This window comes from Brienomyrus brachyistius, unplaced genomic scaffold (assembly GCF_023856365.1).
Source record: "Brienomyrus brachyistius isolate T26 unplaced genomic scaffold, BBRACH_0.4 scaffold40, whole genome shotgun sequence".
NCBI lineage: Eukaryota > Metazoa > Chordata > Actinopteri > Osteoglossiformes > Mormyridae > Brienomyrus > Brienomyrus brachyistius.
In genome coordinates, this window is record NW_026042315.1 from 696,821 (window position 1) to 709,097 (window position 12,277).

Consider the following 12,277-nt stretch of genomic DNA (forward strand, 5'->3'; position numbering starts at 1 on the left):
AAAGGATCAGGATGGATCCAAAATAAACAGCAAATGACCAGGAATGAACTAAATGATGGAATAAACACAACTAGAGAACTATATACATACATACAACATACAGCTATAATGAAGCATCAAAGAACAGAAGCAGAACAGGCACTTAAATACACAGCTAACAAGACACAGTGCAGGACAGTGAGAATCATAACCAATAACAAGGACTGAGGGCAACCCAGGAACAGGCGTTACAGTTAAACAGCACTGGTGAAATCAAAGTGACCTTTCAGCCACATGGTCAGCTCTGCATCGCCCTCTGCTGTTTGCATTAGAAGCTGCTTGAAATTCCCACTCTCCTTACCAACACCTCGAAAAGCCAGGCCTTGCCGTGCCAAGTACTTAACTTCAGAAGATTTTTCCTCACTTGCTGCTGCTCTTTCCAGCTCATCTGATGGTTGAATATTAACAGGATTGATCTTCTGAATCCATGTCTTCAGTGCTAATCTGTGGCACTGCCTGTCTTTATGTGCACTGAATTTCCCCAGTGCCTTTTCCAGTTTCACATGCCAGTCTTCACAAGAGCTGAATGTGTCTTTCATGCCAGTTTAGACATTTGTGTTACAAATTATTTTGCACAGTAGAAACAAAGAACCCCCCTTAAGACGAGGGGGGCTGTAATGGACCCCAGTGTGATCTTTAAACCATTTCTCCTGAAAGCAGGGTCTCCTGTTTGATAGACGTAACATTTACATTTGGCTGATTTGGTGAAGGTCCAAGCTCCTCCCCCCTCCTCCCTAATACACCTTCATCTTCATCTGCCTGTCTGCTCTCTCTCTCTCTCTCTCTCTCTCTCTCTCTGCCATTGACTCACACTCAGTCTCCCTGATTAAATGCTGTATCTGAAATACACACCACAGGCCAAACTAAGAAGCATATTAAACTAACATCAGGATCAGGCTGCTGTGACGTCATTATTCACTCTTAACCATCAATATTTGCTCCTTTTCTCACTCCCCTCCATGTCGCCTGCATTGTCTGCCGTCAGCAGCCTCTTGCTGTCTCTCCCTCTTCATCTTTACTCTCAGCACAGCAGAGTTTACATGAAAGCAGTTATCAGTAAACAAGTGGTGTTTCTTGGCATGATGCTCAGGAATGGATTTCTAAGGATTTGTTACCTGAATGGGATGATTAATATATGAAGAACCTTTGACTCACATACTGTATACGTCTATCATCTGACTGGCACTAATTATCTCACTGTCTCTACTTACTTTCCTGCTTTTCTGTGGTTGCCCAAAACCTCACGATTGTCACACTTCCTCTTCATGATGACAAGCTACTCACTGTGAATAAAAGCTGACTGTAATAAAACTACCTGCATTTAAATCACACATTAATAACGCAAAATGCCTTAAGTAAGCAAGTATAGCTTTCTACAGTAATGGAATATAAAATTAATTAAACCTATTACTGTCTACAAAATAACACATTCAGCACTATATCAGACTTTACATCAGCTTTCTGACCATTATAAATATACCTGAGTGAGCACCGTTGTTAGTTTCTAGGAGAATGTGCAGTTAATAACATTTCCAGGTAATTTAACCAGCGTAACTGCACATGAGGCAATTATTATAATTATAAACGTAGTAGGGGTAGGGGGCGCTATAGAGCGAAAGGGTGACTACGCCACTCTGTAACTGTCGCTAAGACGGTTATTTTATAATCACCTTTTGCTGGTTTGATTTAATATAGAATGTATACTGTGAAATGTATGCCAGTGCCCTCTGCTGACTATTTAATTGATCCGTGTTAACCCTTGAATACATGGTCATGTGACGGAATAGGGTAGGAGTAAATGCATGCTGGGAGATTCATGGAGTCAACTTGTGGTTTGTCGGCTTGTCACGGCAGGATCTGTAATAACTCCTAAGCATTTGGTCAGAAGGCGCACACGGTAATTTATATTTATTGTATTTACTTGTTGTCTTGTATTGAAAAGTGGAATTGTGGGGATGTATGAGCCGCTGTTTAGCGGTAATATCATGGATCTTTTAGAATGTCTTGTAAGATTAAATGTAATGCAGGAATTTAATAATATGTTTATTTTATAGTTTTTATTCTTCTAGTGTCTAGAAGAATAAAGACGGAATAAACTTCAACATCTGTCAGGCGTATGTTTTCTGTACCAGATGAAGAACTTTGGGAGCTGTTATATCTTCTATAGTAAAGGTAACCTTACAGTAAATGACGTCTGCTGTCATCTGACGCTATATAGAAAATGTAATTAAATAAGATTAAATTTACCTTCTGTCATGCCCGGCTCGTCTGCTCCTCCTGTGTGCCACGCCCCCTGATTACCCACGTGTTTTCTCCCGATTGTACCCAGCTGTATCCAGTTCATTTGCTCAGTCCTGTCTATTTCAGTCCGTGTCTTACCTGAGTCCTTCGTCCGTCATTGATGTTGTCAATGTCTGTTTCCCGTCCTGCTCCCGTTTCCCCGAATAAACCCCCGTTTTCCCGTATCCCGCTTGCCTGCCTGCTCCTTCCGCACGATCGCCGCTCTGCCCGCGATCTCCCGTGACACCTTCTGCGAGGGGCACCCTAATATAATGATATATATAATAATTATAATATTATATAATTATATAATTATAATAAATATAATATAATTATAATATAATAATACACTGCTGTCTGTCTGCCATAAAATAAATAAAAGGGGGAATTGGAATTGCATATGACTATGGAGATTTTTACTAATTCACATAAGGGACAGCATAAAGGGTTGTTTAATTCAGTATCAGAGGAATTCATATATTTGTGTGATTATGATAATCACACTATTATAACTTGATAGTACATCTCTTGAATTGAACTAATTACAGTGTCATGTATAGCACTGCACTTTTTAATACATTGTTTGGCAGAACAGACTTCAAAACTGTAGTCTCAATGGAAAGCTGAATGAAATTCCTAGGGTGGCGTAGTCAGCTGTCCACTGAGTCTACAGTTTTGTAGTTCGGTCTGTCGCAGTCTGGCGCAGTTGGCAGGATCATCGTCCTGAGAGCAGAGACGCGTGTTCAGTGTGAATGACTCTTCAGTTGTTTTTCTATTTTTAATTACCTTTTCATTCCTATCCATGTCTTTTTTTCTTTTTGTATGCTCATTATTTAGCCAGTACAGCTGTTTTTATTGTAGTCGAAAACAACAGTGAGTGCCAGTCACTGGCAAATCCCTTGGTTCCCGGTTCCACTCCATCTGTCCTCTGGTGGTCCCCTTGAGCTGTGGACCCCTTTCCAGTGTTCTGCAGCCAGATCCTCCTGAGCCGCACGGAAGCGTAAGTTGGCAAAGTGAGATGCGGCAGTAGGCCTATGCATGCAATTGACTGGAGTATGGAGAGTAAAGCCTTTCGTTTTCTTTAATAAAAGTTGTCCGTGTATTTTCTCATATGCGAGAACATCACACCTGCACTACACTTGTTGATGTGTAAGTGTGCCCTATTCAAACAATAAAGAGAAACTACATGCAGCACTGAAAAACTATTCCACGGCCAAAAAAAATTTAACATTCTTTCTATATCAGAAGCTAGTCTCTGACTGAAATTTCTATAAATCTTTATATAAACTGATAGCAATTAACCTAAGAGTGCATGCTTGGATTTTAGTATCTGCATGTACTGTGGAACTAAAAAGAATCATAATCAACATATATAATTACGTAAATGAAAAACAAATACGTTGCATTTTCCTTAATAGTTTTGCACGTTGCCATAATTTATATTTAATTTAAAGTATGAAGCACCCAAGCAAAGTTTATGTTGAAATAATACTCAAGATTCTTAAGTCTTAGCTCTGGCACAGTGGTGGATCTAGAAAATTTTACATGGGGTGGCAAGAGATTTTAACAGAGTGGCATGGAGGTTCAGTGAGAAACCGACTATCATTCAGAATCGTGGAGCTCAGGAGCATACTTACACTGAAAAAGTGACAATTTATCTAAGCATTTGGACTCTCATGGTTAAAACAATGCTGATTGTACTTTTCATTATCACTGACCAGTTGTTTTTCTTTGTTGTGCTGTGCAGCAGAACGTTTCACAAACATATCCAAATTAAGAGCCTTTGCACACTGATTCTCAATGCTCAGCAGAGTTTCCAGGTCCGCGGTGTTCATGCCTAATTGTGCTATTTTGAAAACATAGTTTCGGGTAATTATTAGGAGGTCATGGGTTGCGGATTTTTGGGCTGATTTCATAATGTTATACAGCAGCAGACTGCAAGGGGAAAAAGAAACTAATTATTATCAGTGCAAGTGGCTCCTAATCCTGAGTAATGCTGGATCTCTAGCCACCTAAAGTAAGAGACAGATGCACACGGAAAGCAGGGCTGCCGACTACCTTGCATCTAGCATGACTTTCACGCTCTCAGACACTCACGCAAGGAATCTTCCACTATATTATTCCACTATAAGCCTAAATGTAGCTACATCAGAAGCGTTGGTGTAGTTTGCAAACCCTACATACCATTTAGAACAGGGGTCACCAACATGGTGCCCACTGGCACCAGGATGCCCCCAAGGACCACATGAGTTGTCCACGGACCTGTTCTAAAAATACCACAACTCACCAGTGGGCAGTGACTAAAATTTCATTTTATCTTGTTGCTATTCTTCTTTAATCACATTTGTATTTATATAGATTTGAAAATGACAATATCCAAAAAAGGATTTAAAACGTGTTTATTCTACATGAAGTTTAGATAAGTTTAGGTAAAGTCTGTTCTGGTAGCCTTTGTATGGCTCAGTACCCGTGAAGTAGCTCTCAGTTTCAAAAAAGTTGCTGACCCTTGATATATAGTATACCCCAATCATGGGTGATATATCCTAATCAGTAAAATAACAGTCGGCTAAATTCCGCATAGTGATCTCATTAACTGCGTGTTGTTGCTGAAATACATCACACAGACGTCGGGGGAATGTCGAATCATCAAAATATGTAAGATTTATACATTTGGTTAAGTTGAACGCATTTGCTGTTGAATGCAATTCCTATCACATTAACAATTACTGGTTGAAAAATGAATTGCTGTTAGTGTCTTAAATCATACTGCTGTAAAAGTAAAATTTACAACAGAAATCAATATGCTTAGAATATGGGTTAAGATGGAAAATAATTTTTCCATCCCAATCCCAATCATGTTGATGCAAATTTACAGCAGTTAGATTCTCAGAAAAAAAGGTACTCTGACATAAAGATCAGCAATACAGTGCACATAACATTTAATTTCACATTTATACAAAAAAGGACAGGGCATTTCCATGATAAAATCTGTAGTGAACAATAAGTCGCATCAAAACAAAACCTGGAATTCGGTCATGCTACCTTAAGGTTAAACATTACTTTGTGCAAAGTTCCTTGTTCTGAAATAAATACTTTCTGCAACAGCACATCCAACCATATTCACACAGTCTTTATCGTTATTTATTTATTCAGCCGTTTTTTTCTTACTGCCAGCATCTCATAAAAAGGGTCAGCGCTCACAGCAGCAGTGATGCTCTGTATCCACTTGTCCTTCTCCTCAGGGGTTGGCGCCGAGATGCGGTACACCAAATGATTGCCCTCTACCAGGCGGCCGTCCGCCTCCGTTCTGCAGGCTTTCATCAGCTGTCTGCTGTTGTTAGGGATGTACAGTTCAAAGCAGTTAGGCTTCCTGAGATCCTTCACCTCACGGATGCTCAGATTCTCCAGCGGAATGATCACCCTGGGTTTCTTATCCGTAGTATGTTTAAAGTAGTAAAGGCAGTTATCCATCAGGATGAACCACCTCCTTTTCCATGTTTTCACCCGTCCTCCTCCCATTTTGAAGAGCCAACCCTCTCTGTCAGGGTTGAAGAAGGGATTGTTCCAATTGTCTTCAGGAATCTTGAATGGCTCATTCTTTATGCTCTTATAAAGATTTCGGAGGAGATCATCTGGCAGGTTGCCTCTATCATTGATTCCTCGATTCATGGAGATGAACCTGTCCACACTGGGCTTGTCTCACACATTTGGATTATGAAGGCTAGTGTTTAGCATGATTATGGAAAATGAAAGTACATAGCAGGTGTCAATGTTTTGGAAGACTCCAGGATTACATTGACAGTACCTCTGCGCAAAGGCCTCCATCATCCTGTCAATCTTTTGTGCTTCTCCTGGCAGACGGAAACTCCAGAGGAACTGCCTGAGAGCCTGTACCAGGTTGAACCCTGCGAATTCATGAAGCCCAAGAAATGTTTGGAGGACTTGGATATTGAAGTCGTCTCTCTCACCCAGGTAATCCCCAATGGCTGTTTTGTTCAGCCCCTCTCCCTTGTATAGGAGCTGGGCGATGTCCTCAGACGTGTGCCGGAGAAGATTGTTTTGTACCATGAACAGGATACCCTTCTTAGGGTCCATGTTGAATTTCTTTCTTCCCATGGCGACATGCCTATTCTTTTCTAAGATTTGGCTGCGTTTGGTGCTGGATTCAAGGACCTCCACTTCCATGAGGGCCTCTCTCAGCGCCTCCCGCAGCCTCTGGATCTCCAGCAGAAGGGCTCCTTTCCTCAGCCGGATGTCCTCAAGTTCAGAGTGCTTCTCTGGACTCAGGTCCATGGAGACTGCAGCAGACAGGAAAAGGAGATCGTCAGCGGGTGTGGAGCTCAGCAGGTTGGCCATCTCTGCCAGTTTGGTTGTTGGTTCAACTCCCATGGCAGAGTAATCGTAACATTGTTAAGCCCTTGAGCAAGTCTCTTAGACCCAAGTGCTCTGACCCCAAACTCTCATCACTTCGGACAAAAGCATATGCTGAATATATGTAATCCCAAAGGGCAGTTACAGAAGACCCCAGGATCGGAGTAACGTGGGAAGCAATTACTGATGCCTGGAAGCTTTGGGGCATGCAAATAAACTGCATCCAAAGGCAAATGGCTAATAAAGAATGCTCTGAATGCCAGGCATTCGTCCAGCAGTGAGATCGTAGAGATAATGAATAAAGATAAAAAGTGTGAATAAAGATAAAACATTTTGATTGTATTTGCGAAGCGATGCTGGATGTGCTGAGCTCGCCGGGAAGGTCATGTGGTCCGCATTCCCTCCCCATGCACACGTGATCAGCTCAATCACACCGAAATTGTCGGTTTGCTGCCCTTCAGGGAAACAATCTAAAGGGTGTTACGGGAAAAGTAATCGATGCAAGAGCCAATGATGTTCTCCTGGTGCCTACCCTTGTTTATGTTATCGTTACTGACACAAACAATGATGAACGATAATAAGCATTTATAAGCCATGATGACCGCACCATTAATGTGGAGTTGCACTAACGTCTGTTTTTATAGCTAACCAGCAAGTCAACCTCTCACCCTGGTAATGCAACAGCGCCGGTTAAACAATACGTTTACACAGAGTGCTTGTGATCAGTGGCCTATACTACGAATCAGGGTTACTGGCTTATCGAGGTAACTTGACGGATTTAAGGTACCACAGTTTAAATGAACTTCATATTTGTTCATCGGGATGTCTGAATCGGTGCTAATCAGTACTACGATGCCAGTTATGCAATGTAGTTTTGATAAAACTTTTCTGTCATTTAACATAAGAGGAAAAAAATAATTATACTGTAGTCAAATTGGCTGATATAAAATCGTTTAAAACTGTGACAAATTTTGCCTTTTTTTACAGTGTATACTTCCAGTCACAAGGTAGCAGATACGGATTTCTGAAATAGCAAAGATAAAGGTCAATGAATAATATCCCTCATCTCTTTTAAAACTATAGGTACGATGCTGTTTTGATATGCTGTCTAGGGTTGGAGTGTAACAGTATTCACGGGAAAGGGGAATGGGATAAAGGGACAAACAGGGTGAGGGCAAGAAGGGAACACCAGTGGACAAAGGGATATTTTTTGTATTTTCATTTTTTTTCATGTATAATACTGACACTGAACAAATAACCCGGTGCAAAAGACTTTGGGAGTGACCACAGCCAAAATAACAAACAAAATCCCCAACTATCAAGTGCGACCCACAGCTAATCTCACCTAAGTGCAAAAGAAAAGGAAACCAAAAGACAAACACTCCACCTCACTCCCTGACCAAATAAACAGAGTCCAACACACACTTGCAAAACAAAATAGCAGTCACTCCCTATGCAGCAATACAATCACACATACATAACTTACACACAAGTCAAAGCAACAAGGGGGCTAGTGAAGACGTAAACCAAAGGAAACCAAGGGGGGAGACAGCATGCCAAACTGAGGTCGCGGGGGGGACCGGAGCCTGTCCTTGGAACAACAGGCGTAGGCAGGAACCAACCCTGGGCAGGAGTCAACACTCTGCAGGGCGCAAACACTCACAACTCAGATTTGCCAATTAACCTACCCTGCACACTTTTGGACTGTGGGAGGAAACCGGAGCCCCTGCTGGAAGTCTTTCCCCATTCACCAGATTATATTGCCAGAAGACTGAAAATTAGATATCAAATACTAGAGTGACATAAAAACAAAAAACAAGTTTGCTTGTAATGAGACGCAAAACAGAAGATTATCTCTTTTTATATTTTGAGAAAACATTTTAACATTTATCCAACCGGTCAAATGGTTTAATACTTCATACAGCAGCATTTCTAAACTCATTCCTCAGCCCACCAGACAGCTCCACGTTTTTGCTCTGTCCCAGATCCCTGCATGCATGAACCAAACAGTCACCTTTTACTGCTGTGCTGAGAGCTTGGACAGAGCAAAACTGTGGATCTTTGCAGTGGGGTCCAAGGACTGGGTTGAGAAACCCTGGCATAGAGGAGACTGCAGTGAGAGCCAAGAAAAAAAGAGATTAGAGAGGAAGGTAAAATGCTTCTATTAGCATGGCAAATAAGCTGCAAGTACAGACCCTGTGCTTCCATTACAAACAAAAAGCCTGTATGACCCTCCTAAACACACAAGTCAGATTAACTTAACCAGGGGAAATAAGCATAAAACTTGGCAAAGACTAGACTATGAAAAGGGAAGGTGAACATCATACTTACACAAACTTCTGCTAAAGCAAATGGACAAACCCCTTTTAACTGAATCAAGTTACTTAAGAAAATTAATAATTAAAAAATGAATAATACAAAAATAAATCAATAAAAATTAAGAAAAACACAATCATGCTTTGAACTAATACTGCAGTCAGTCCTAAATATTCCCATGACATTCTTTTCGTCACGATGCACACTCGGTACATACTGGTTGAAAACCATTTATAATCCTTCATGTACCAGTCTATGATGGAGCACCCCAACCTGGGCCGCCCATCCAACATGGCAGATTTCTGCCTCCTGGCCCCGGAGACTAACAGACCAACCTCTGGAAACAGGGAACCAGGGGGACATGGGCCGCTGACTGGATGGGCGACCAGAATGAGGTGAAGCAGAAGGTAGACTCCACAGTAGAGGACCGAGGAATGTAGACCAAAACCAGGGAACCTGAAGTGGCAAGAACACAAACCAGGACAGACATATAAAACCCAAGCAAAGGCATCAGTGGCACAGCCCACCAGCTTGTGAAAGATGGCTACCTGGCATCATGAATCCCTTAATCAAAAACCTTTGTGATGGCAACTTTGCCACCCAGGACTGATCCCTTCTAAAGACCTCAAGTTTCAATGCAAGGTTTCCAAAATGTTTTGAAACATTAGTCCATGTGACTGCTGTGGTATTGTTCCAGGCAGGGAAAACAACTTAGGAGAAAATTTCCGTGCATGTTGGGTGTTTGTGGTACTGTTGGGTTGAGGGGGTAATTGAGTGACTATTAACCTTTGAAATCCAATTATATTATTTAAACAGATTAGTAGTTAGACAGTGTGATTTAGATGAGGATAAGGATGTTTTATTGTCATTACAAAACGTGTTCTATATGAAGGGAACAAAATGAGGCACTCAGATCCGGTGTATTAGCAATAATAAAATAGAAATAAAATTGAAAGAACAATACAATGAATAATATGGTATAATAAATAAAATAAAATAGAATAAAGACATTAAGATAGATTCCATTAGGAGAATTTAACCATGGATGTAAAGTAAGCAGGTGTGAGTGTAGCAGAGATTACTGAGGTCTGTGTGTAATAAAGTATATGTGACACTGGCTGAGGAAGCAGCAACGTGTGTGTGTGCAAAGTCACAGTAATAACCTGCAGCACTGAGGGATCTATTGCAGCGAAGCCCTGACATGTAACACTGGTGATGAATAGCAGTGTTAGATATAGGTATAGTGAGGTACTTATAATTATAGTAGGTCTGGATTAGATTTACATACTGGGCAAATCTAGGTTACACATACACACACAGGTTACATATAAATTTAAATTTAGGGGCAGTGTGTAGCTCGGTGGGCTTTAAGGAAACACAGACTACACATGGAACAGCAATGACTGAGCTGGGGAACGCAGTGAGGGCAGGCATATTTATACACAGCACACTAATCAGCAACAAAACAGGGGTACAGGGTTAGGATGGAGAACTATAATGGGATACAGGAGAATTAGGAGGGTTACAAAGTGCCAGCAGCGCCCTCTGCTGGCATGAGTGGGAGGAGACATGAAAAAATAAGAGATTACAGATCATGACAGGAGCACCAAGCACAGCAACAGTGGGGTCATGCTCAATTATCACACCACATATATGAGAAAACATTATGAAAAACTGTTCCCAAAAATTGTTCAAACATCAGCATGACCGAAACATACGACTGGTTGTATCTAGGCTACACTGGCACTGACAGCAGAGTGTAACAAATTACCAGCTACGACATATATCTGATGATTCAGAAGAAAGACAAATTGAAGAAACAAAGTGGTTAATTGACTATTGTATAATAATCAAATAATTTCATAATCATGTAATACATAATATGTCACGATGGGAAGAGGGACAATCAAAGAGCAGCCTTGTGGGTTTTATTGCTGAACCAAAAGACATGAATAGAACCCAAGAGGAGGAGGAGAGCACAAATAGGAGGGAGGGAGGAAGGAATAAGCAGGAGGAGTTGGGGAGAATCTACTAACACGGGGAGCAGAGAGGGGTCCTCCTCCTTTTTGGGTGAAACTAATTGCTTGTGACATGGTAAGAGGCAACTTCTTTCTTGAGAGAATTTCTTTAAAGGGCAAGACAACCAAAGCTGTAAATCTAACAGGAAAAAATACCCTTTGTAGAATTCTATGTGAAGACCCTCTGGGCCAGGTGCCCTGCCGCTCTGCATTGTTTTCTTTGTATGTACAACTTTGTACTCCATAATTTTAATATTTTATCACGAAGCCTGAAGAGCAATATGAACTATATCATGCTTTAAGTAAATTGTCTCATCCTTTATTAGATTTAAACACAAACACAATCCACAGCAAACTGTACTTACAGCCTTCATCCTGCTCTTCAGTCTCTGACGTGCTGCATCTAAATGGGGACTCGTCAAAAAGCCAAGTGGAGCTGTCATGAATGAAGGCCTTATTGAAGCTTCCCCTGCCTGACAGCAGGTTAGTCTCTCATTTGACTAAAGTATATTTAACTTCTACAGAACTTTGCAGGCTCATCTAGGATGGAGAATTTCTGCTGCTGAGCGCATTTTGACCTTGAGGAGCAACTGGCTCTCATCCAATGCAACAGTGAGTTAGAGGAGCAAGTTAATACGCCTTTTAGGGAGAAGGTGTGTACGCCACTAGCCGGGAGGGGGGAGAATGAAGAGCAGAGAGGTCGAGAGAGCTGGGTGACCGTAGGTTGTAGACGCAGGAAAGGGCGTACACATGTTGCAGAGGCGGCATCACCTGAGGTGACTGTGTCGAACAGGTTTCAGGTTCTTCCAGCTTTAGAGCCGGAACGGACTGGGGAGGCAGGTGGGCCCTTGGGCACTGAGGAGCCCCCTCCCCCCAGGAAGAGGGAGGTTTTGGTAGTGGGGGATTCCATTATTAGGGGAGTAGACAGTTATGTGTGCACGCGTGATAGAGGGTCCCGTACGGTGTCTTGCCTGCCTGGTGCCCAGGTAGGAGACCTTCCAGATCGTGTGGATAAGCTTTTGGCCCCAGCTGGGGTGGATCCAGTTGTCGTGGTGCATGTTGGCACCAACGACATAGGCAAGGGTAGAAGGGCTGTTCTGCAGGATAAATTTATAGAAGTCGCCAATAAGCTTAGAAGCAGAACGTCCACGGTGGTATTCTCCGAAATACTCCCCGTGCCACGTGCAAGTCAGGCTAAGTTAGCTGAGATAAGGAAATTAAATGCGTGGCTAAAAGGATGGTGTAGGAAAGAG

General features: G+C 41.8%; 1 pseudogene; it reads right to left on the reverse strand.

The window, feature by feature from the left end:
* Positions 1-5,407: 5,407 nt before the first annotated feature.
* LOC125722614 (cytohesin-1-like) lies at positions 5,408-6,459 on the reverse strand (annotated as a pseudogene).
* Between the last annotated feature and the right edge of the window lie 5,818 nt (positions 6,460-12,277).